Raw genomic sequence first — 23,241 nt, forward strand, 5'->3', positions numbered from 1 at the left:
ACGTTTTTATTGACTTTGACTCTCTGTCATTACAAAAATGTAAGTAAGTGCGAGAATAGTAAAGGATAGCGAAAGATCTGAGGCTGCTAAAAGTAGATTTGCTAAAATCTGTAGGGGAGCCGCGGGTAAGACGGATAGTGGGGGTATGATGGACAGGTGGTTGATTTGTATAGTTGCATTATGAATTTCAAATTTCTGTTGATGGGAAACTCTTCTACATGCTATTCTATAATATTTAAACCATCCTATGACAATGAATACTGATCAAAAGTGGAATAGAGGAACAAAAACCGAAAATCGAACATGATTCCGCGTGTGGATGTAACTTTCGCGGCTTCGATATTAAGCATTTTGAGTGGTTTAACTGCAAAATTTAATTCGCTTATATTTCGGTTTTTGAGTTGACAGAAAAGCGATATTAGGTATGTACGAAAAAGTAAATTCATTCGTAAGCGGTAAATTAAAATTAATGAAATAACTGCACTGGGGGGTTTAATGGACAGTCACATCCATAATCACATCCAATGCATGATGGAAAGTGGAGGGAAGGGATGGTATTGAATTAGAGAGACTTTAAACTCTGAGAGTTCATTCGTCTCTTAGTGAAGGGAATGGTAATGGTAATGGTAATGAATTAGAGAGACTTTAAACTCTGAGAGTTCATTCGTCTCTGTGAAGGGAAGAATATTGAACTCTTTTTTATATTGCTTTCTCTTTTTGTTCTATTTTAGTTACTGGCCGCTCAAACACTGAGAGAGAGTGAAATTATTCCTCTCGCGAGCGATAAACCTCTACGCTTCGTATATTATGAACCTGTCCATATTCCCCCCACTACATGTCCATTATATCCGCACCGATGAAAATGCTCTATATTATGGCTTGTTTTAATTTCAGTAAAAAACATGGAAAAACACATTTTTATAAAACATTTGGCCAGTTGTTTCGAAAACCAGTATATTGAACTGTAAGAAACTGTAAGAAACTGCTTTTAAATTTTTGAAAACATAAGTTTCCAAAGATACAATTGAAGTTTTCCTCAACATGTTCGTCTTACCCCCATCTCCCCACAATTTTCGGAATGGACACATCATTACTCTTGAATTTGAGTATCGTTGCTTGAATTAAACTATTTTTTGTTCCATTGCACAATTTCGGTTGATTGAGGATCCGGACCATAATGTTAACAGATCCAACCTCCGCTGGTTAAGTAGTGGTTTGCTCCGGATTACACGCACAACCAACCGATTTGAACTAATGTTATTTGGACAATCATTACATTTTGAATTAAAAAATACAAATCTTCGACATCAGTCAATCGTTGTTGTTTGGAGACTCATTTGCAACGATGTTTGTTGTTGTGATTGTGTGAAATGGCAGAGGTTCTGCGGAATCTAAATCAATCTGCTGGAAATGGCATTCAATTCCATTCTTTGTTTTAAAGAGGTTTTAAAGGGACATTTGCCTCTAAGCCTGGAAATGGTAACTGGCTCTCGCTAAAACTTGATTCGAAAATTTTTGCAGATTAATTACTATGTAACGTAACTAGCATTATTTTGAAGGGGAAACCACTGTAGCAAACAATATTTCAATATGAAATGAATTTTACAGTTTTTCTAATTTTGAAATCATGCGTTTTCGGCTAAAAGAATATCAATAACTTCGAGTATGATTAAGATATTGACAAGATGTGCATTGCAAAATGTTCCTAATAATATGCTCCAAAAGTAGTTCGAAGATAACGTTTGCATTGAAAAAAAGTGAACTCAGATAGGGGACGTTCGGCGGGTTCGTCGACTTGGGTACCACATCGATATTCAGCCGCTCCATCTCCTCTAACGATCGCTTCGAGTACTTGGCCGACGTCAGATCCGGCCAGAACTCCGCGTCTCCGCCCTTATGGTATTTGTTGATAAACGACGCAACTTCCGGCAGGCACTTCGTACTATAAATTTCCCCGTTCACAGCCAGTTCGGAGCTAAAGAAGAGCGGCTTTGACATCCCCTTCTCGCTGATTGTCAGCCACAACAGCACCTTCTTGGGGAACTTGGTGTGTGAAAAAAACTTCACTTCGGAGCTCACTTCCTTCTGCCAGTCGTTACCGGTTGTTACCATATCGTCGTCCATCACTCCTGCCACGTCGCGATTCGCCGGGAAAATCGACATGACCATCATTGCCTGCACCTCCGGAACCAGTGGACGGGACTTGCGCTTCCTGACATGTAGCTTCCTGCGCTTCCTTTGTAGCTTCTAGTCGCTCAGGGTCGTCGGCCGTCTGGAACCGGGCTTTCTTTCGATGCTCCGATTGTTGTCCAATAGTGCCAAGATGTTCGGCAGTCATAATACCGTTGACCTGCGCTAAGTTCCCCACCTCAGCCTACAAGAAAAAGCCCCACATCATTGTGCTTACACCACCGTGCTTCAGAGTCGGTTTTAGATGCCGGTCCTGGAGGCCCTCGTCGCTCTTCCACAACACTCGGAGTCTTCTTTTCTTGTTAAACAGCTCCAACTCGTCCGACCAAATAACACGCCTCCAGAACTCCAGCTTGTTGACATGGTTCCTCACAAACTGCAGTCGTTTTTTTTTGCTAGTGTTGCTGATCATCGGTCGTTTTTTGGCGAAGTACAATCAAATTTCGGTCCTGTGTTCAGATTTGCTTTCCACCCATTTTCCGGAAGCTCCCCCAGCGTCAAAAACACGTCACTACGCTCGAAAAGTTGATTAAACAGCTAGGAAAACTTAATTTGTGTCAGATGTAAACAACCAGCTGTCAAAACCGATCGGTGCATCGGGAACAACAGTAATTTTTTGTTTTTTTTTTAAATCAATCAACGATACTAAAACGGGAAAATGGTCTACTAATTACCGTTCTGAATCATATTTCGGACACTTTGTTCTAATAACTTAAAATAAATGCACTGATGGAATAACTATAAAATTAATATAACAACTGCTTCTTTAGAGTAATCCCTTGTTTCCATTATCACTTCATTTGAGAATTACATTTGAATTATTACATAGTTATCGTTTGTGTTTGACGTTTGCAGTATTGACTAAAATACCGAAAAGTTTGAAAACCTTTTGATATTGTAACACTTTGATTTCAAATGAGGGTGGATTTTGTTGTGCCCATCACTGTATACTTACAGTTTGAGAATTTAGTTCGAACTGTTTCAAGTAGGGTAAATGATCTTGGTTTGTCCAATTTGGGGTGTTTTTACGCAACTAGTAAATGCAAATCGTCTCTAGTTGCTAATACTACCATAAGGTGTTGAAATTATTCAAAATTTTATGTTTTTTAACGATTTTCCTTAAAGAAGAATTATGATCATGGTTTGACCACCTCTGATCATGGTTTGCCCAAAAAATGATCATGGTTTGTCCGGTTTTAGAAATCTCCATTTTTGAATGAAAACATTCGAATTCATAAGTAGATGTTGCATTTATCATTGCTTGAGTTTACTGTCATCATATTGATTCATTCATAATTTAGGCTTTCTTCAGAATATTGCCTTTTCTTGTGCATTTTAGAAGTGGTCACCTCAACACACTCAACACAAAGAAACTTTATTTCTGCTATCCGCGAAGGACACAATAAACAAACTGTAGTGCGCCAAGCGGTTGCCATAGAAATCATGTGGACAAAACAACATTATTGAATTGGACAACTCATGATCAGGATTGAGTTCATCAAAATGCGTTAATTTAATGGTTTAGCTATGTAAATCCGATACAAATGGTGAGCAAGCATGATGTTTACAATATTTATAAGTGTTGTAATCCAGAAATGGTCTGAATACGTGCCAAATAATTATCTGGTGATCGATTATAAGTTAACTCGAATGAGGGGCGCATTGACACAAATAGAAGGTGTATTTTATAATCCTTTAAAACATGTGATTTCGTAAAAATATACTATCAAACTACTATAAATCATGTAAAAGGCAATTTCATTTATATGTTTCGAAACATTCGAAGGCCTTATTTGACACAGGAGCGCTGAATTAGAGCATTCAAAAAAGTGGGCAAACCATGATCATATTTTCGACTGGACAAACCAAAATCATTTACCTTATATATGTTTGGAAAATTATGGTCCATACTTTCAGTTTGAGGATTCCAGTACATAGACTTGTTGAATGATGGGGCATCTTTTTTTTGTGCGGATAACATGAACACACTGTTTTCTAGATTCGGAGATTAACTCCATTACCCTTCTCAGGTAATTTATCGCGTGCATTAAGATAATCACCAGCACCACCCTGCTGTTCAGTTACGACCGACAATGGTTTTTTCGAATGTTGATATCATATACAACGGTTTTGTTCGATACAATGAAAGTCTGAAGAGAAGCGAAACTTTGCGTCGCAAGCCTCACCCCCTTTGTTTCTCAAGCCAGTCAATATGCATAGAATTAGCTACTTCTTTGCGAAATCCATAACGGGTCTCTGTCTGCTTATCAAGTGAATGAACGTAGGTTCAATCCCAGAATTTTCCATTGATGGATCATATAATAGGCCTCCTTCAAGGCTAGAGCCGAATGAACTTTAAAAGTTGAAGCTTCTATAATAGAAAAAACAATCATCCTATCGAAAGGGAATAATCACTCTCTGACCGAGAATCAGTTCACACCAAGAGGAGCGGTAGCGAAGTAGCAGCATCAATAGAAACAGCAAATTAAAGATCTCTAATGTGTATCATTTTTTTTTAAGTTTGTGGTAAGGACAGAGTTTGTGGTAAGGATAGAGCTTGTGTTGATTTAGAAGTATTTTTCGGTTTCGGTTTAGTATTTTTCGGTTTTCGGTATGTTTCCGGTTTTAAAGTGGCGTCAAAGTACAACTCATTTTAATGTGGTAATTTGTGTGGAAAAGATGCTTGACTGCTGTGAGAGCCAGGGATACCATGATTACAGAATAATCCGTATTTCTATCTAAACCATGCATCTGTAGCTACATATTATAGATTTTTCAGGATCCACACAGATTTTACAGTTTTTTTAAAATAACGCCTACCTCACTTGTTTATTTAGCAATTGTTTATGTGAATGAGTGTAATCACTTTTTTTTTATCCAGTTGCAACGCGGCTTCTTCTTCCTAAAGTTTAAGCTAGCGTGAAATATGCAAGAGTCTGCGTCTTATAGAATCGGTTGTAACTCTAAGGATAGGAATAGACCTCTCAGGGTCGCTTATTCCTAAGCCGGCTACCTTTAAACTTCCTCTTCTAGCAAACATGAGCACTTCCGTGTATTTTACACCCTCAGAGGACTTTACGCACCTGTAGGGCTACCTGCTAAGCCCACACGCTTACACCACTCAAAGGTTGTGTAGTGCTAATACACACTTCCGACCGATTGAGGGCGAGGACTGACGACTCCTTTCGGGTCCGGAGAACGAATACAAACCAGGGACAGTGGTAGCAGAGGAATACAATTATATTTTAATTAATACAATGTTCCTTCTCGTTTTATTCTTTTTTCCTTCACCTTTCTTTTTCACCTATCCCTATTTCACCTATTTCTTGTTTCCTATCGTTTCCTCATTTACCCTATTTGTGACGTTACATTTTTCATGCGTTATATAGGGTTGGGGAAAAAGAAATGTCGTATTTTTGATCGAAATTTGACGCTCTATTTAACGTACTTAAAATTATCCAGCCCACTTATTTCCAAAAAACTCAGACAGCCAGTTTTCGCAAGCCTCTTTTGAGGCCTGGCGGGTCATCAACGATGTGTGAGGCCGAACGTTGTCCTGGTGGAAAACAACACCATTCCTATTGATCATTTCTGGCCGCTTCTGGTCAATCGCCTGCTTTAAACGGTCAAGCTGCTCACAGTAGAGTTGAGGGTCTGGCCATAGTTGAGCATCTTATAGTGGATGATTCCCTTCCAATCCTACCAAACACACAGCAAAACCTTCCTGACCGTCAATTCGGGCTTTGTGATGGTTTGGGCCGGCTTTGACGCGCTATAACTTGAGACTGAAAAGGACAATCACAACACTGTCAAAACGACACTTGATACAGATTGTCGTCTTTAAATAGCCGTATAGTATGACCCGGTGCGATAAGTACAACACAATATATGTTTAAGTGTTGCCATATATTGGCAATATACGACGTTTCTTTTTCCCCAACCTAATATTTGTGGCAACGGTGGTGTGGACTTTTATCTCTCTGTGTCTCTGTGTCAATTTCTTTCCAGCTAGATGGTGCGGCTGTATCGTGGACGGGTTTCCAGAACTCCACCCTTTGCAGGCCTTTATTCACGCCTGCTCGCAATGGAGGATATTGTAGGCGAACAGAACCCAGAAGATGGTGGATTTTGCTCGTGCCTCTTCTCCCAGATTCCGGACGCAGCTAAACAGTTTCCTCAGCTGTGGAAAAAAACACACGGTATAAAAAAAGTCCGCTGTACGGACCTGTATGACCTTCCTCTTCATCCAAAAACCATTTCTTTATTCCAAACTTCTGTAAAACATAACTACATATAACATTTTCATTTTCCAGTTCTTGGTATCGACTTACTTTCTCTATGTATTCCTTTTTCACCACTCTTCGCACTTTTTTTCAAATTTTCAATTTAATTAGTTCCGGCGCGCACTTCTTACTTCCTTGATTGGTTGAAGTCGTTTTCCGGCACTGCTTATTCTTATCGAGCTTTCTGTTTTTTTTGTATGTGTGGAGGAAACAATGTATTTTCTCTTCCTAGTTGGCAAACCCCGTTCGTTGACGATGGGTCAATTGGACAGTGAATCGCGGTGGGCGTTGTTTACCCAGGACTCAAACCGTTTGTAAGTGGGATAATATCGTCCAGCAACCGGCGGCTAGAAATGCCTTTTTTTTGTATATATATTTGGAATTTGGGTGGAGCCCAAACTGCGCCCTTCTGCGAAAGTTGTTGCATAGTATAATTTGATGTTTTTTTGGAAATGATGTTCTTGGGAGCTCTGGAAATATAATTTTGCTGAGATATACTGAAAAACTACTTGGATATTCAATTAGTTGTGTAGGCGTTGCACTATACAATGAGCAATCATCAGCACATGTTAATGCTGAAGACTACGACTTTAGTCATGTGACGATCAGATATATCATTTTATTACTTCGCTTCCAATCGAGTCTAACATTTTGCCGAATCACAAACAACACAAAATCAAATGTTTGACGATTTCACACAATGACATAAACTCAAAGCCCCAATTTTCCATCACAAATCGTGCCTTTTGTTGCTCTTGTGTAGGAAAATGCCAAATCCTACTGCCGCTTAATTGATTACTGAACTTAGACCAGCGGAATCCTCACCGATATGCAGCTACAGACTATGATAATTTTTCGTTAACTCATCCCCCCTCCCGATTTGCGGCAGATATCCGAGCTTGAACGGGAAAAGAAAGAGTAGAAGCTCTCAAAGAGATCTGCACTATCATCACCAGCTATAATCTTGTGCGGCTCCTTCGATTTAATTCCTTTTTGCTTGAGTGGACCTTCACCTTTTCTTTTTTTTCTCCAAACTTTTCACCGTATTTCGGAGGAGTCTTCCTCTCTATCGCCGTGGCGATAGATGGCGGCAGCGACGGCGGCGGCGCTATATTAAGGGCAAAATATAACAATAATTGACTTATTGACGCGCATCATTACCAATCAAACTGCGCATATGGAGATGCGCGAGGGAAGGAAAGTTGCACCGTTAGGATTATTGCCCCCAAATCGATTCACCCCGCGCACCCAACGAGGCGTTGGAGCTGTGGTTATTGGCTTGGCTCTGTGATGTGTGTGTGTTGTTCCCCCTACATTATCCTCTGCCAGCCCGATCTGGTCTAGTTTATGCTTAGTTCCCCGAGTGGCAAATTAGATAGCCGAAAATGATTGGTCCAAGATGATGACGATCGGTGGTTATTTGAATTTGATTACTAAGTCTGATTCCAATCGACGGAAGACTTTTGAACCTGTTGATGGTGGCGGCGGCGGCGGCTGAAACTTCTTACTGTTAGGCCGTCAGCCAATGGCGCCCCAACGAATGCCAACTAATTGGGCGGGATTCATTCTTCGAATTATTTATATTAAATTAGGTTTCTGGAGGTCACTATTATTTGTTGCCGAAAAAACATATTTATTGCAAAATGATTGTCGGGAATTTCTGTGTATATATTATTAGTGAATAACATCAGCAAATCAGAGATATACATTAGATCAACAAATAACGGATCCCAATACCTAATAACAGCCAGAAGGAATTCCAAGCCATATTTCCATTTTAAGTTGCCCTAATTTATCCACTGTTACCAAATTATTTTTTTTATAGATGTGTGTCTAACCGTACAATTCGATGGAAAGAAACAAATATGGCTAAATTAATCTCTTAGCTGGTCATTTCGGAGGGTGTTACGATCAAAATTTGGTCAAACAGAGATGCTAGTAAATTTGAATAGTTAATCAAATTATTTCTCTTTTTGTAGTATAAATCAATATAAAATACAGAAAAAATATTCAGTCAAACTTCCGGTTGACAGAGTTTGAATTACCTGGCCTTCTGATTAACTTCTGGCATCATATTTTGTACACTCCCCTGCATCTCGCTTCCAACAGTTTTTTTTGGGTCTTCTTCAGGTTCCGCTTGACGATTGGGCGGAGTTCTGGAGTTCTGGCAGAACAATCGTGTCCGTCCCGGTTGCAATGAAATTACCTTTCAAGCCACAGGTACAAATACAGTGATACGACCTCTATTTCATGCGCCAAAATGTAGATCTCTTTTCACTTCTTTTAAAAATCTAAAACAAGATCTCTAAACGTTACTTATTTATGAAGTCATAGTGCCATATGCCATATATTTTTTTTTGTATCTGGTAACCTGCTCGCAACTTCAAACTCGAGGTAGAGCCTCTATGAAACTATGCACTACGTATGTTTTCATGTCGTCTGGTGACGAGTGCTTGTGTACTTTTGCATCACACTCACACTCAGGTAGATGTGGAATGATGGTGGTGATTTGGTACAGCAGATGTAAAAGAGATAACACCGGGACACTCCCACGGTGATTGAAATGTCTATTTGCGAAATTTGCGCGTGGGACAAATCACGAAATCACTGCCACTTCGTCATGGTGCAACTGTCAAACTAGGGAAATCGGCTTCTTTTACTCGCAGCATATATATATATATATATATATATATCCAGGATGGCCGCCACCACAAAATGGCGCTATATTTTTTTTTCTAAACCCCATCAATATGGGTGTTAAATGAAAGGGCTCGATTAGTAGAACACTATTATTTATGAAAAATACGAATCCAAAATAGCTGCAACCACAAAACGGTACAAAATAATTTTTTTCAAAAACTCAAAAATATGAGTATCAAATGAAACGGCTTGACTAATAGAACATAGTTATTTATAAAAAAATCAAATCTAAAATGACCACCACTACAAAACTGTGAAACGTTAAATTTTCTTCAATACCCCATCAACATGGGTATCAAATGAAAATGCTATTAGTAGATCACGAAAAATCCAAATCCAAGATGGCCGCAGTTCCCAAATAACCAATTACTTTTTTAATTCATTCAGCTTGACCTGTTTGTATGTATATTTGAATGTCTGTGGGGTAGGTACCATGTATTTTTGCAATCCGGTATTAAATGGAATAATTTGACTAATAGACTACAGTACATCATAAAAATATTCCGAGGGAAATAAGGTAAGAAATAAAATTGAAAAAAGTTAAATGGAAATATGCTAATGATACAAATAATGTACTAAAACTAGAAAATATTTTTTTTTACTTATTTCATTTTTTTAGCGCCTTGTGATATGCACAATCATTTCACATCGAGTGAGATTCGATGTTGTACGGGAAAGGGTTAATGGTTTTATCATATACCCCGCGATTTTATTTTAGTCTCATCCATATCCATCCATTAATGAAGGAAGGGGTATGATAACTGCTAACTGCTACTTGCCTAATTATTTTCTAGGTTTTAGTACATTATCTGTATTATTATTATGTTTAATCTCAAAGAAACCGTTTAAATGAAAAAGGTTTTTTTTACTTATTTCATTTGCTATCCTTATCTTGTGTGATCGAAAGCAGTTTGATCTGACGTATACAAACGTATCAAGTTTGATTCATAATGAGAGTACGCCAATGAAAAATTTCAATACCTAACCTACAATACCTACTTTATTCCGTTGGTATTATCTACGGATACGGTATACCGTATCTCTGGGACTCAATACTATATAAAGATTGTGTGGCGAATTTCGGAAGAAAAAGGAGCAAATAGGTTCTAACTTGATAACATTCCGACCGATCAATCCATCGGAACGCCAATCAGTCTCTCGCACCTTTTCCATTCAGTGATTTCCGCATGCCAAACCATAATATCAGACATTCTAAACCACATATCGTACTCAAAATCCCATAACCACAAAAGCTCGTCTTCTTTTGCTCATGATGTGGCAAAATCCGACCGGTCGTTGCATCGGGTCACCGTCGGTGATAAATAATGTAGAGGGCACCTATTGTCCTATTCTCATGGGACTTTTTCCGAGCGAGTAACCGAGTGATGCAACCGGTGTCTCTATCCGACCCATCGATTCAACTCTCGAGTCTTACCAAAAAGCCATCAGGAGGGGAGAAAATGCAATAAAATTTGTCATAGAATGACAAAAGAAGTGAAAAAAAAACTCGATAATCGCCACAAATTGTTGCAAAATGAATGAGAATTTGCAACTTCTATTGTCGGATGATAAGTGTGAGTGTGTTTTGTGCCCCGCTGGGATCATGATTTATCGATATGACAGTAGCGAAGCTAGGCAGAGTTTGAAGTCCGCGAAGCAAAATGAAACCAAAAAAAATCGCTTCTAGCTAGCAAAAACACAAACATCAATGACCGGTTTCGAACTCGCCAATGAATGATTTATGAGCCAGTCAGGAGCTGACTGTGGACAAATGTCCCAATTGACAGCGGTTTCCCTCGATGCATGCTCGGAGTAGTGCCGACCCCGGCTGCGAGGACACAGTTTATTAATTCATACGCCACAAATTTCGCTTTCATCTTTCGCGACCAACCCTGCCATGTGACTCGATGGACTCTGGATCAGCGGTTTGCCAGCACTGAGATTATATCGAGGTGAACCTATACGGCCATTATTAGCTTCTTGCGAGCTCGGTTAGTTTTTGTGGTGCAATCGATAAGGAAATTGCTAGTCATAACCGCAAATTTGATTTATTGATTGGTTTATCTGCTGCTGGCCTGTCTGAATGCGAGGGCGGATTCGGAGTTATTCATACGAGTCGAGCCGAGTGGACACAGTGGGCAGTGTGGCGCAATCGTAAACGTAAACAAACAGCTGTTGAGATGGGAGATGGGAGGCCTCCCCATGGAAATGCCAGCTGATTTGAGGAAATGTGATGCTTTGTTCTCCCGATTGTCCTCGATGGAAGTCGAAAATTAGCCTGCTAAACACCGACTCTCGATGGGTCCTCGCTTATTTTCGACACCTGCGAAAAGGCCAAGGGATCGTTATTAGGGTCTAATTATACCCAGAGCAGTGGTAATAATTTCCACGAGGCAGCCGACAAACCGTTCAAAAAATCTTTACGAGTTATATCCCTCGCTTGTGTTCTTATTGGCCAACAACAGCGCAGTCCTTGTTTGCTTCGAGCTTTTATTCTTGCTCCTCGGCGGCTGTTTAGCATGGCGAGCAAAGGTTGTAATTAGTGGTCATTTCTATTGACTTGGCCGGTATTCCATTTTTACGATAATGGCTCCTGCGCTGACTTGTAGACCACGCGGACCGACCACAACAACAAAACAAGGTTCCGTTCTAGTTTTGGCGACTCAATTGTGGTTTGCGGTTGGTCTGCGTAGCTGTTCTAAATGAGATACACGGCTGCAATTCAGTTCGAGAATGGCGGATGATTGAATTTTCTCTTAGCCATACACTCTTGATGTTGTTTGTTTATTTCATTATTATTTTTTATTGTCGTCAATCAAATTGTAGACCAATACATTCTTAATACTACTTAAAACTACTTACTTAAAAATAAAAAAAAACTAAAGAGAGCTGGCTGGATAATCTATCCGTTTAATTCAAAAGACGATTTTAACAAGTTACATCATCAAAATTTTTTTAAATTATTTTTTTCCGTCAAACCAGCGTAGACTAAATATGCTGCCCAAATATTACAGTGAAATTTAACTATATCTTATTCTATTCAAATAGTCTTTGAGCATTGACCTTGACATGGTTACATCAATGATTTCACTGTGTTCGTTACAGAGGCTCATCATACGATTAATAGGACTATATTTGGCATAATTCGTTCTCCGGTAATCTATGTAGAAAATGTTAGGGTTTCTCAGGTGCCTAATCGGTGAGTAAAAATTTCTTCTGAGTCCACTCGTTGTGATATGATGTCAATAATAAATAGAATCATGGCAGAGTTCCGACGTTCTTTTAAGCTTTTCATATTGATTAGCATGCAACGTGCCTCATATGGAGGGAGATAATATGAAGACAAGCCTAGTTTACGAAGTGCAAATAATAAAAATTGTTTTTGTACAGATTCAATTCTGTCTTCGTGTGAAGTTATATAGGGGGACCATAGAATATTACAGTATTCGAGAATTGATCTGACGTATGTATTTTGTTGTATAGTTTTGAATCTAAGGCCACGCCTAAGTCTCTTACTCGGTGACATCTACTGATGGGTTGATTTCCCAGCTTAACACCATTGTTCAATGGTGTTCTTCTTCTTGTAAAAGTCATCAGAGTGCATTTCCTAACATTGAGCTGTAATAAACTCTTAGTGCACCAATTATACACTATGTAAACTTCATTTTGGAATGTTTGAGAGTCTTCTTCATTCTTTATGTCCATATACAGCTTCATATCATCTGCGTAGATAAGTGTCTTAACACTGTTAAGGAAAACGCAAACGTCATTAACAAATAAAATGAACAAAAGTGGCCCCAAATGAGAGCCTTGAGGAACTCCGGATGTAACAAATATTGGTTCTGAAATTTCATAATCGTGAGTAGATTCTAAAACGTAGCAAGAGTTATTCTATACATTCCATTGCCGAAGTCGCCAAAAAGAAGAATTTTTTGTGATGAATTGCCATCCTTTACCATTAATCGATTCCACTCTCAATTGGTGACGCTGAATTTTATGCTTTGATTTTCACCAACACGCAATGATCTTCATTTTCGACCTTACGAATACCATGACAATAAGGAAGATGGAAGCAAATGAAAAATGAACTTCGTGGCAAGCTGATGTTGATGTTCATTCCACTGGGGTTCATTGATAGCGTTGTTTCATATTTATCGACTCTCGCTTGAGCAGTAGGTAATCAATACAAGGAAGACAGAAATTTGCCGAATTTGAATGTGGTGAACGAGAATATTTTCAGCACTGATGGCTTCGAAAAGTTTTGGAATGCAAGAAATAATTGCTACTCCACGATAATTTCTTACATCGGATCTATTACCGGATTTGAATATAGGTACAAGAATAGAGTTTTTCCATATTTTTGGGAACCTTTCTGATTCCAATGACTTATTGAAAAGCCATAAAAGTGGATAAGTTAATTCAGATGCCAAACTTTTTATGAAAACCGGTAGAATTCCGTCAGGACCTGGCCCTTTTTGAGACATCAAACTTATTTAATGTGTCAAAAATTTCAATGTAAGTTAGTTTTCTGACTCCAACATCACATGGAAATTCTGGAAGAAATGCAAAGAAGTCACGATCTCGGTCCGCCTCGTCTGTTACAATATAAACTTCTTGAAAAAAATGTTGCAAAGAGGATGCAACTTTTTTCTGGGTCATTCCCCACGGTATCGTCAAGGTGCATGCGTGATGGAAAACCATTGCTTTTTAATTTTGTTTTTATGTAATTAAAGAAAACTTTTCGGGTTAGACTTTATATCCGACTCTGTTTTTAAGTTGTAATCTTCAAAAGCGATTGAGTTGAGTTGAGCTGTTCGCAGATGTTCAGATATTTTTCGAGATTAACGTCAGATTCGTATTCCTTATAAATTTTATGTGCCTTCTGTTTTTTATTCTTTAGATTCTTTATGTTTTGATTAAACCAAATCGGATATTTTGTGTTTATATTTCTCCTTTTTCGTCTAGTTGGTATCTCCTCCTCTATAATTTCATTGATCATAGAGTAAAAAGTTGTCACTGCTACTTCATTGTGTTCCACACTTCTAAATAAATCCTGCCATTTGATATAGTGAAGCTTACACCTAATTGATTCGTAATTTGCTTCAGTGTAATCAGAGACTTCCTCGAATTCATAATCATATGGTTTTTGGGTGTTATCTATAAATAGCTGTGTCGAAGGCTTCATTTTTCCAAAGTGGAGTTAATGATTCAGTCACACAAAAATCTTCGGTCATATTTGTCAACAAAAATCCAAGAAGCATTTCTGTCGATTATGAACATTGTTTATTTGATTCAACCCAAGACCGGCTATTTTATCAAAATAAATTGCAGAGTCTTATTATCACCAACAACTGGAAGCAAGATAAATTCATTGTCAAAATCAGTGTTAAAGTCCGCATTTCGTTGATTGAAATCTCCGTATATATGGATTTTTGATTCTGGTGCCAAGGAAGGTAAAATATTTTCAGCAACTTCGAAGAATTTCTCATAACAACTAATTTGAGCAAGATCAGGGGGGAAGTAAACAGATGCAAATATATGTATCTCTCCCGCAATAAGTGCTTTGACCCATACTTGCTCAAACTCGTCGAATTATGTTGTTGGAATATATTCTGAATTCCCGATTTTTTCCGCGAAATAAAGTTATAACAAGCAAACGAAGGGCTTCGATCGCTTTTTTCTACAAATGAAGAATAAAAGTGATAAATGACGCTAATACTCTTTATTCGGAACGTTTCTAATAAATGGAACAACCATATCCCATTTTGTTTGACGTAGGACTACGTCAAATAGAAAAAAAAATTAGGGGGGGTGGGAAGGGGGTTTACAATGAAAACCTAAACACTGAACATGTAGGAAATAATGAAAGATTCCGTACGCTTATAACTCGACCATTTCTTAATAGATCCCCATGATGTCTGAACTGGGAACAGGGACAGGGACCAAGACCCGAAGTGCTATTATAGGTCGGCAGCTCCGGCATATCAGGCGGATACAGTTCGTGAGTCGCATAAACGTACAATTTATGTATACAGCCATTCCATGCCAAACCGATATAGTGGTTCTCAGATTTCCGTCAAAAGTGGTAGTTTTGTTCTTTATCGAAAATTATTAGACCCATATTTTTTTTTTTTTTTTTGTTAGGATGACCATTTCCATTTTAATGTGGTTCGAAAAATCCATTTTTTCTCATTTTTCCCAAAAATGACTTTTTTTTTTAAAATCATAAGTTTCGAACCACTGGAACAATTCAGATGTTCGATATATGAAATGAAAGCCAATCAGTTGCATTTGAATTATGTTTTCGTTATTATTGATTGTATTTGTTTTTAATAGTTTTCATGGTCTCGGGACCAGGGGCACTATATTTTTTATATTTTTTATGGAAGGCTGAGGTTTTTCATATAACATATCTCGAAACCAGGGAGTTCTTTTTTGAGTTATGATTTTTCAAATTTTATCCGATGGTTTTTCCCTTTTTCCCGAAAATGACTTTTTTCTAAAATTTATTACTTTTAACTACTGGACCGATTCAGATGATCGACATATCAAATTAAAGCCTACTAGCTAGCCTACTTAAAAAAGAACACACTTGGACTATGGTCACATACATCCGGTCTAGTCACATAGCAATGTTGAACGAAAACTGAAAACATGTTAATTTTGAAAAATCATAACTAAAAAACAAAAAAAAAAACGCCTTCCTAGTTTCGAGATATGTTATGTGAAAAATCTTCAGCTTTTCATAAAAATATGAAAAATATGGCGCCCTTGGTCCCGAAACGATGTAAGCTATAAAAACCAAATATAATCAATAATTACGAAAACAAAATCCATTCTTATTCGGAGTGTAATATTTTTTCAAACAAGACTCATTGGTTTTAATTTGATATGTTGATCATCTAGATCGGTCCAGTAGATCAATAGTTATGATTTTTTGTGGTGAAACAAAATGGAAAAAAATGATTTTTCGGACCATCGGTTAACTTTGAAAAATCATAACTCAAAAACGAAAAAAACGCCTCCCTGATTTCGACATATGTTATGTGAAAAAATCTTAGCTTTCCAGAAAAAATATTAAAAAATACAGTGCCTTTGGTCCCGAGACCATGAAAACTATTAAAAACAAATACAATCAATAAGTTAATAACTACCTTATTTGGTAGATATTTTTAATAAATTAGTTCAATATGCTTTTAAGCTTTCTACTTTGGTACCTATTTGATTGGAAACATAAGAAGATCATCGAATAAAAAATGCTTTTCAAATGAAGCGAATAAGAATCAAACTTCGGACACTCAATCAAATTTCGGACAGATTGAATTAAAATTTCGGACGCTTTGTTTTGTAATTTTATGGACGAGAATTACATTACACTTGATTAAATTTTATAGTCAACTGCGAAACACTTACCAAGCAATCACAGTAAACTGTTAACGATGATAAGAATTGATGAAACACGGGAGGAATTTAAATATTTATGAGCGGGTAAATTCTACGAGCTCACGCTAAACAAACGTCAAACACAAACGACAATGAGTGGTGCTATTAAATTTTTTTCCTACTATGTAAGTGAATGAGGACATATTACTATGCTGTTATTGGCATGAAACTGAGGCCTATTTTGAGGAAAAACCGAAAGAGTACTATAGAATGGTATAGAAAAGTTGCAAAATCGCTATAATGTTGAATAATAAAATTGAATTTTGCAATAAAAATAGTTTTACTGTGTTACCTTATAAACTTTTCAGCCGAACTGTTAATTATTCACACTCTAATTTTTAAATTTTTTTGTGCATAACCTCATGGAATAGGTTGATGGTGAAATTAAAACTCTCACAACTGATAGTAATAAAATATCTACAATGGGATAAAATAACTTGTTCATTCTTTAAATCTACCCCAAACACTATGTTCGACAGTTGAAATTAAGTATGAAATAAAAAACAAGTATTAACAAATTAAGTGTAGAGGCACGAATTCCAAATGTTTTTTCAATCTCTGAACAAATATCAGAATAAATATTTTTACTATCCATTATATAAAATAGAAAAAAATAAAAAATATTTAAATATTCAATTTCTACATTGGCTTTTTCAAAATTTTATTGATCGCCTTTAAGACACGTGCCAGACGATAGCCTTGACCGGAATGCCATCATCCAACCACAAATAAACAAATCAGCAACATCCACCCAATCGGTTCCACAAATGTCAATGATTTCTTCGAATTGCAATATAATTCGCCCACTCCGTCTAATATTGCCACAAATGAGCATATACTTACCGCCGCCGCCGTTGCCACTGAAAGCTAAGAAACCCAACCAACGGAATAACGTTACATAAGCCACTCAGCCTATAATCATGGGCCCAGGCAACGGCCAACCAACCAGTGGAGCCAAGAATCCCGCCCACTTTCCCCGGCCATACCACCACCACGGCAATATTCATGCGGCGCACTGTGGGAACCGTAAACACAAACGAATGTCACTCGTTTTGAGGTTAGAGCAAAGTCGAAAACCACAACAAAGTCACCTTTTTTGTTCGTTGGAAAACCGCAGTAAGTGCCGCCTGTGAAAATAGAAAAGTTTTTCGACTTCAGCCCAGAAAAAAACGCCGCCGATACGGTTGGCAAAGGTGAAACAATAATTAAAAACTTTTTAATTGAAGTTGTGCGTCTCGTTTCTTTGTTACGTCCAGTTTATCACCATGTTGTAAATATCGACTGACTTAAGATAGGTAAATAATTGTTTTGTCACGCGTCGATTGAATAATTAATTGATAAGGAATTACACTCCCCCCGGTGAGACAAAATCAATAACGACCAACTGTCAGTGGGAAGTTGAAATGTTTGTTTATGCTATAAATTGAGAGGGAGAGTTCAAACGGTAGAAACGCAATCGGTGATAATTTTCACAGCTAATCCTTGTCAACGGGGTTGAATTTTAAAATTTCGCACACAAAGTTTGAATGCGCCACGTGCCACGTGTCACATCAAAGTGAAACCAAGCTAACGAAGCGCAATTGATCCCTCGGGTTCATTAGATAGTGGATTGAAATGGGCTTCAAACGATGCTATCGCACCGTCAAATTGTCCTGGGAAGATGTCCTTTTATCCCGAAGCTGAAATATTCCGAATAAGTGGCAAATTATGATAACTCCTCGAACGAGTTGATAATGAACATCGTTCGTTGCGAATAGCCCCCCTCCGGTAATGACACTTGCGGACGTGGCCAAATTGGTGGAAAATTGAACTTGCCAAATGTCAGTCATTGCCCGGGGAGAGTACAGAGAGTGAAGTGTTTCGATGAATCCAAACTACTACTACTCGAAAATCACAGAGCAAAAACGTTAGCGACAATCACATATTCAAATGAGGGGTTGATTAGTGCACTCGGTCCAGTTGTTCCGATGCAGCTGCACACCGGAGGCGGTTTTGTGGAGGTGAAATGCAACTAACGAGAGGAAAATTACTGACTGCGAAACTGATTGCCACAAGTGCGCTGTTTGAAGTTGTACCTTCCTATGTAATCTCTGTCCGGTGAGGATCATTTGTGATTGGACTTTTGGAAGGCATCGCCAGTTATGCACAAGCAAATTGATGCCCATTGTTGCTTTTGATAATTTCGGAATAATAGTTTTGACTGTCTGGATGGTAGTGGAAATAATATGATAAACATCAAACATTAGAGTGTTCACTGAGGGTGCTCATACACTGTTTTTCCGAAGCCAAATATTAGGTTGGGGAAAAAAGAAATCCATTATTTTCTCGATAGATGGCCGCAGTGGTCGATATCTCGTATGAAGGGTGTGCACATCAAATTGCATCACGGAAAAAACGCTGTAGAAATTTAATTTTTAGGAATTATATCTTCAGCTTTCGCTTATAATCAGATAAGAGTGTATAGATCACGTTGGCCATGCTTCACTGTCAATTTTTCAGAAATTTGGAAAAATGACGTCGAACGAAAAAGAGCGTCGTGAATTAATCCTGTGCACTCATTTCGAGAATCCGGAGTTGTCACATCGGGACATCGGTAAGATGCTGGGAATCGTCCAATCCACGGTAAGCAGAGTACTAAAACGATACTTCGAGAACCTAACCATCGGCCGGAAGGTGAAGAACGGCAAAAATGGATGCTCCGTCAGTGAAAAAGATCACAAGCGCGTAGTTAAGCAGTTTAGACGTGATCCGAGAAGTTCGGTCCGGGATGTCGCTAATAAGCTGAATTTGTCAAGTTCATTCGTCCAGCGGACCAAGCAGCGGGAGGGCCTGCGTACATACAAGGTTCAGAAGGTTCCTGACCGCGACGAAAGGCAAAACATGGTGGGGAAGACGCGAGCCCGGAAAAAATGAACCAGCCCCACGCGCCGGAGCTTCGCCCAATAGAGAAATATTGGGCGATTATGAAGCAGGCCCTCCGGAAGAATCCAAAAGTTGTCAAATCGGAGGCGGACTTCAAGAGAAAATGGATTTCTGTGAAAAAAACTACAACCTGACGTTGTACAGAACCTTATGGACGGGGTAAAGAGGAAGGTGCGAGCGTACGGGCTTGGGCTCGAAGTATGAATAAAAAGAAAATGCCAAAAGTTGTTTAATAGTTTTTATGTTACTGTCTAAAATTTTCAAAAGGATCGGTCTACTGGGCGAATTTCTACAGCGTTTTTTCCGTAATGCAATTTGATGTGACACACCCAAACTAGCATTGGCAGAAAACATTTCATCTTCGGCAGAAAAAATGTTTTTCGTGTACTAAAGAGTGAAATGAGCAAATAAAAGTATGTGTTTCAAAAGTCTTAAAATGTTTGTATGTTTGGGAGCAGACATCTCTTTCTCTCAGACTGAACGTCAGATTGGAATTGTATCCCAAAAAAAGTCCAAAGGATGTCAAGCGGAGATCGACTCTAGGTCGGCTGAAATGAAAGGCTGTTTGACAAGACCACGCTATCCACATAGCGACTGGTGCTGTTGCATGAATGCGTGATAATATTACACTTCATTATGGAATTAAGTTGGAGAGTGTTTTCTAAGAGTTAAAAGAGAAATCTATCCTTCTAGGTCTAGGCCGTGTATGTGGCAAAGTATGCGAAAGGCTTTAATGTGTGCTTATTTGCAAAGTGTCTCTTGTTCCGCTCGCCCATATTACTCTTATAATGCTATAGCACATTTATTATATAAATTATATACTACTATGGAGGATTAGTCCATTTTCTGTTATTTTTAGGCTCATTTAATAAAATAAATCGGGAGGCCAAAATTTTGAGTGTGTAATCGATCAAAAAATTTCAATTTTATGCTCGTTGTCAAGGTAACATTTCACACTAAAAAAATTGTTGCTTTTTTTTTTGTTCTATTCATTTGTGAGTTAAAAGGTGTTAAAAAACATTCTTTTCGCCACTTTAGTGTCAATCACCGACATCAGAGAAGCGACTTCACCTGTTCCTACCTATCAAACTCAACAACTCATGAGCCGGGCTAACGTCTTTTACTTCCCTTTCGTAGGAAGACGTAACCAGAGATTTTTCACCTCAGAAAATCCCAACGACGCCAGCTGGTATTGAAACCAAGCCGATCGGATTGTGAGGCTGTTACGCTAACCGCTGGCGCCGTCTCTAAAAATGCTGTTCCGGTCTATATTTCTGAATGCAAATAAAGATAAAAAAAACACAAATCTTGAATATTCATATTTTTAAACGGTTTTTTTTCCAAAAATGACTTTTTTCAAAAATTCATAGCTTTTGAATCACTATGCCGATTCAGATCACCGACATATCAAACTAAAGTTAATTAGCTAGTTTATTTTTTTTTTGGAAAAATATCACACTTGCACAAATTTTGAATTTTGCTTTCGTAGTTATTGTTTTTATATATATTAGGCTGTCAAAAAAGTCCTGCGGTATTTTTTTTGAATTTTCATTTGTTCATAAAATTAGTTACAATCATCTGTTTTAAGTCAAAAATGCGCCGTTTTGTTCGATGACTTGTTCCAAACGAGATGCCAACTTCATAATACCCCTGTTATAGAAGCTCGCTTCCTTATTGGCAAAAAACTCGGATAGCCAATTTTCACAGGCCTCTTTTGTGGCTAACTTCTGACTACCTAGCTCGTTCGCCATGGACAAAAACAGGTGGTAGTCACTTGGTGCAAGGTCCGGACTATACGGCGGATGCAAAAGAACCTCCCATTCGAGCTCTCGGAGCTTCTGGCGCGTCACCAAAGAAGTGTGTGGCCTGGCGTTGTACTGATGGAAGACAATGCGGCCTCTGTTTATCAAAGATGGCCTCTTCTTCATGAGTGCTACCTTCAAGCGGTCCAGTTGTTGGCAGTACAAGTCCGAATTGAACGTTTGGCCATAGGGAAGCAGCTCATAATAGATTATTCCTTGACAATCCCACCAAACACACAGCAGAACCTTCCTGGCCGTTAATGAGGGCTTGGCCACCGTCTGAGCCGCTTCAGCGGGCTTCGACCACGACCGTTTGCGCTTCACGTTGTCGTAAGTGACCCACTTTTCATCGCCAGTCACCATCCGCTTCAGAAACGGGTCGATTTTGTTACGATTCAGCAGCGATTCACATGCGTCGATACGGTCAAAGATGTTTTTTTGCGTCAACGTGTGTGGCACCCATACATCGAGCTTCTTTGTGAATCCAAGATTCTTCAAATGGTTAATAACGGTTTGATGACTTATCCCCAGCTCTTGGCCGATGCTACGGCTGCTACTATGCCGGTCTTTCTCGGCTAATTCTGCGATTTTGTCGCAATTTTCGACGACAGGCCTTCCGGAGCGTGACGCATCTTCACGACCTCCACACCAGAACGAAAACGTTGAAACCATCGTTGTGCGGTGGAAATGGAAACTGTATCGGGTCCATAAACTGCACAAATTTTATTGGCAGCTTGAGATGCATTTTTGCCTTTGTCATAGTAGTACTGTAAAATATGTCGGATTTTCTCTTTATTTTGCTCCATATTTGCGACACTATAACTCACGAACGACTTAACCAAACAAAACATTGTCAAGGACTATATTATAGCGCGTAAAAATACTTTTCCAACAAGCTATAGTATGACTCGATACAATGAACACAACTAGAACTACGCACTTACAACGACACCTCGCGGAAATACCGCAGGACTTTTTTGACAGCCTAATATTATAAAAAAAAATCTCGTATCACGATGTTTTTTTTTATCTGTATTATAGTGATTTTCAACTCAATTTGGCTGGTTCGTCACTTTTACTTCCATTTTTGGAAGAATGTCGGGAGTGAGAATTGAACTCGTGATCTTTAGCGTGAGAAGCATGGATGTTACCACTACGCCAGATCGCCTCCACTCGTGTCACGATGTTCGTGATCGAACTCTTACGAAACGGAACGACCGATTTTTATAAAATTATACACAAAATACTTGGCAGGCATGAGAATAGATCGTAAACTATATATGAAATGCTAGAATACCGATTACTATATATGTAATACCGATAAAAAAAATCTGAATATTTGTTTGCATTTTTTCTTAACTTTGGCTTCAAAAATATATTTAGTCCCATATATTCATCCCCCATCCTCTATTTTCCTCGCGATTTTAGTATTTTTGTATTAACACTATCCAAATAATTTAACCATCGTTCGTTTTTAACCCTTTCGTGTACAACATCGAGTCTCACTCGTGGTGTACTTGCATAACATAGGACGCTAGAACGCTCAGCAGAGTAGTGAAATCACTTGATGGGTGACGTATCAAATAATACTGGAAGGGGTTAAATAGAACAAATTTATTTACGTTGTTAAATGATAGATGACGTTACATCCGCTTCATCAAACTTTATGGACGAGAAACTGTGATTCGAAGAAAAAATAATAATCTGGATTTATATGCCAAGAAACACGCCTTGAATGTATTTTGGGTGACAAGTTATAGAATATGTGTGACCACAGGAGTAATTTTTTTATGAACAAGAGTCATTTTTTTTATGAACATTGATACTTTTTAAACATCTGGTTATAGGAGACGAAGCAAAGAAGCAGATTTGACGCGATAAGGACAACGTCATTATCCGAT

This window comes from Toxorhynchites rutilus, chromosome 1 (genome assembly GCF_029784135.1).
Source record: "Toxorhynchites rutilus septentrionalis strain SRP chromosome 1, ASM2978413v1, whole genome shotgun sequence".
In the NCBI taxonomy this organism is placed as follows: Eukaryota; Metazoa; Arthropoda; class Insecta; order Diptera; family Culicidae; genus Toxorhynchites; species Toxorhynchites rutilus.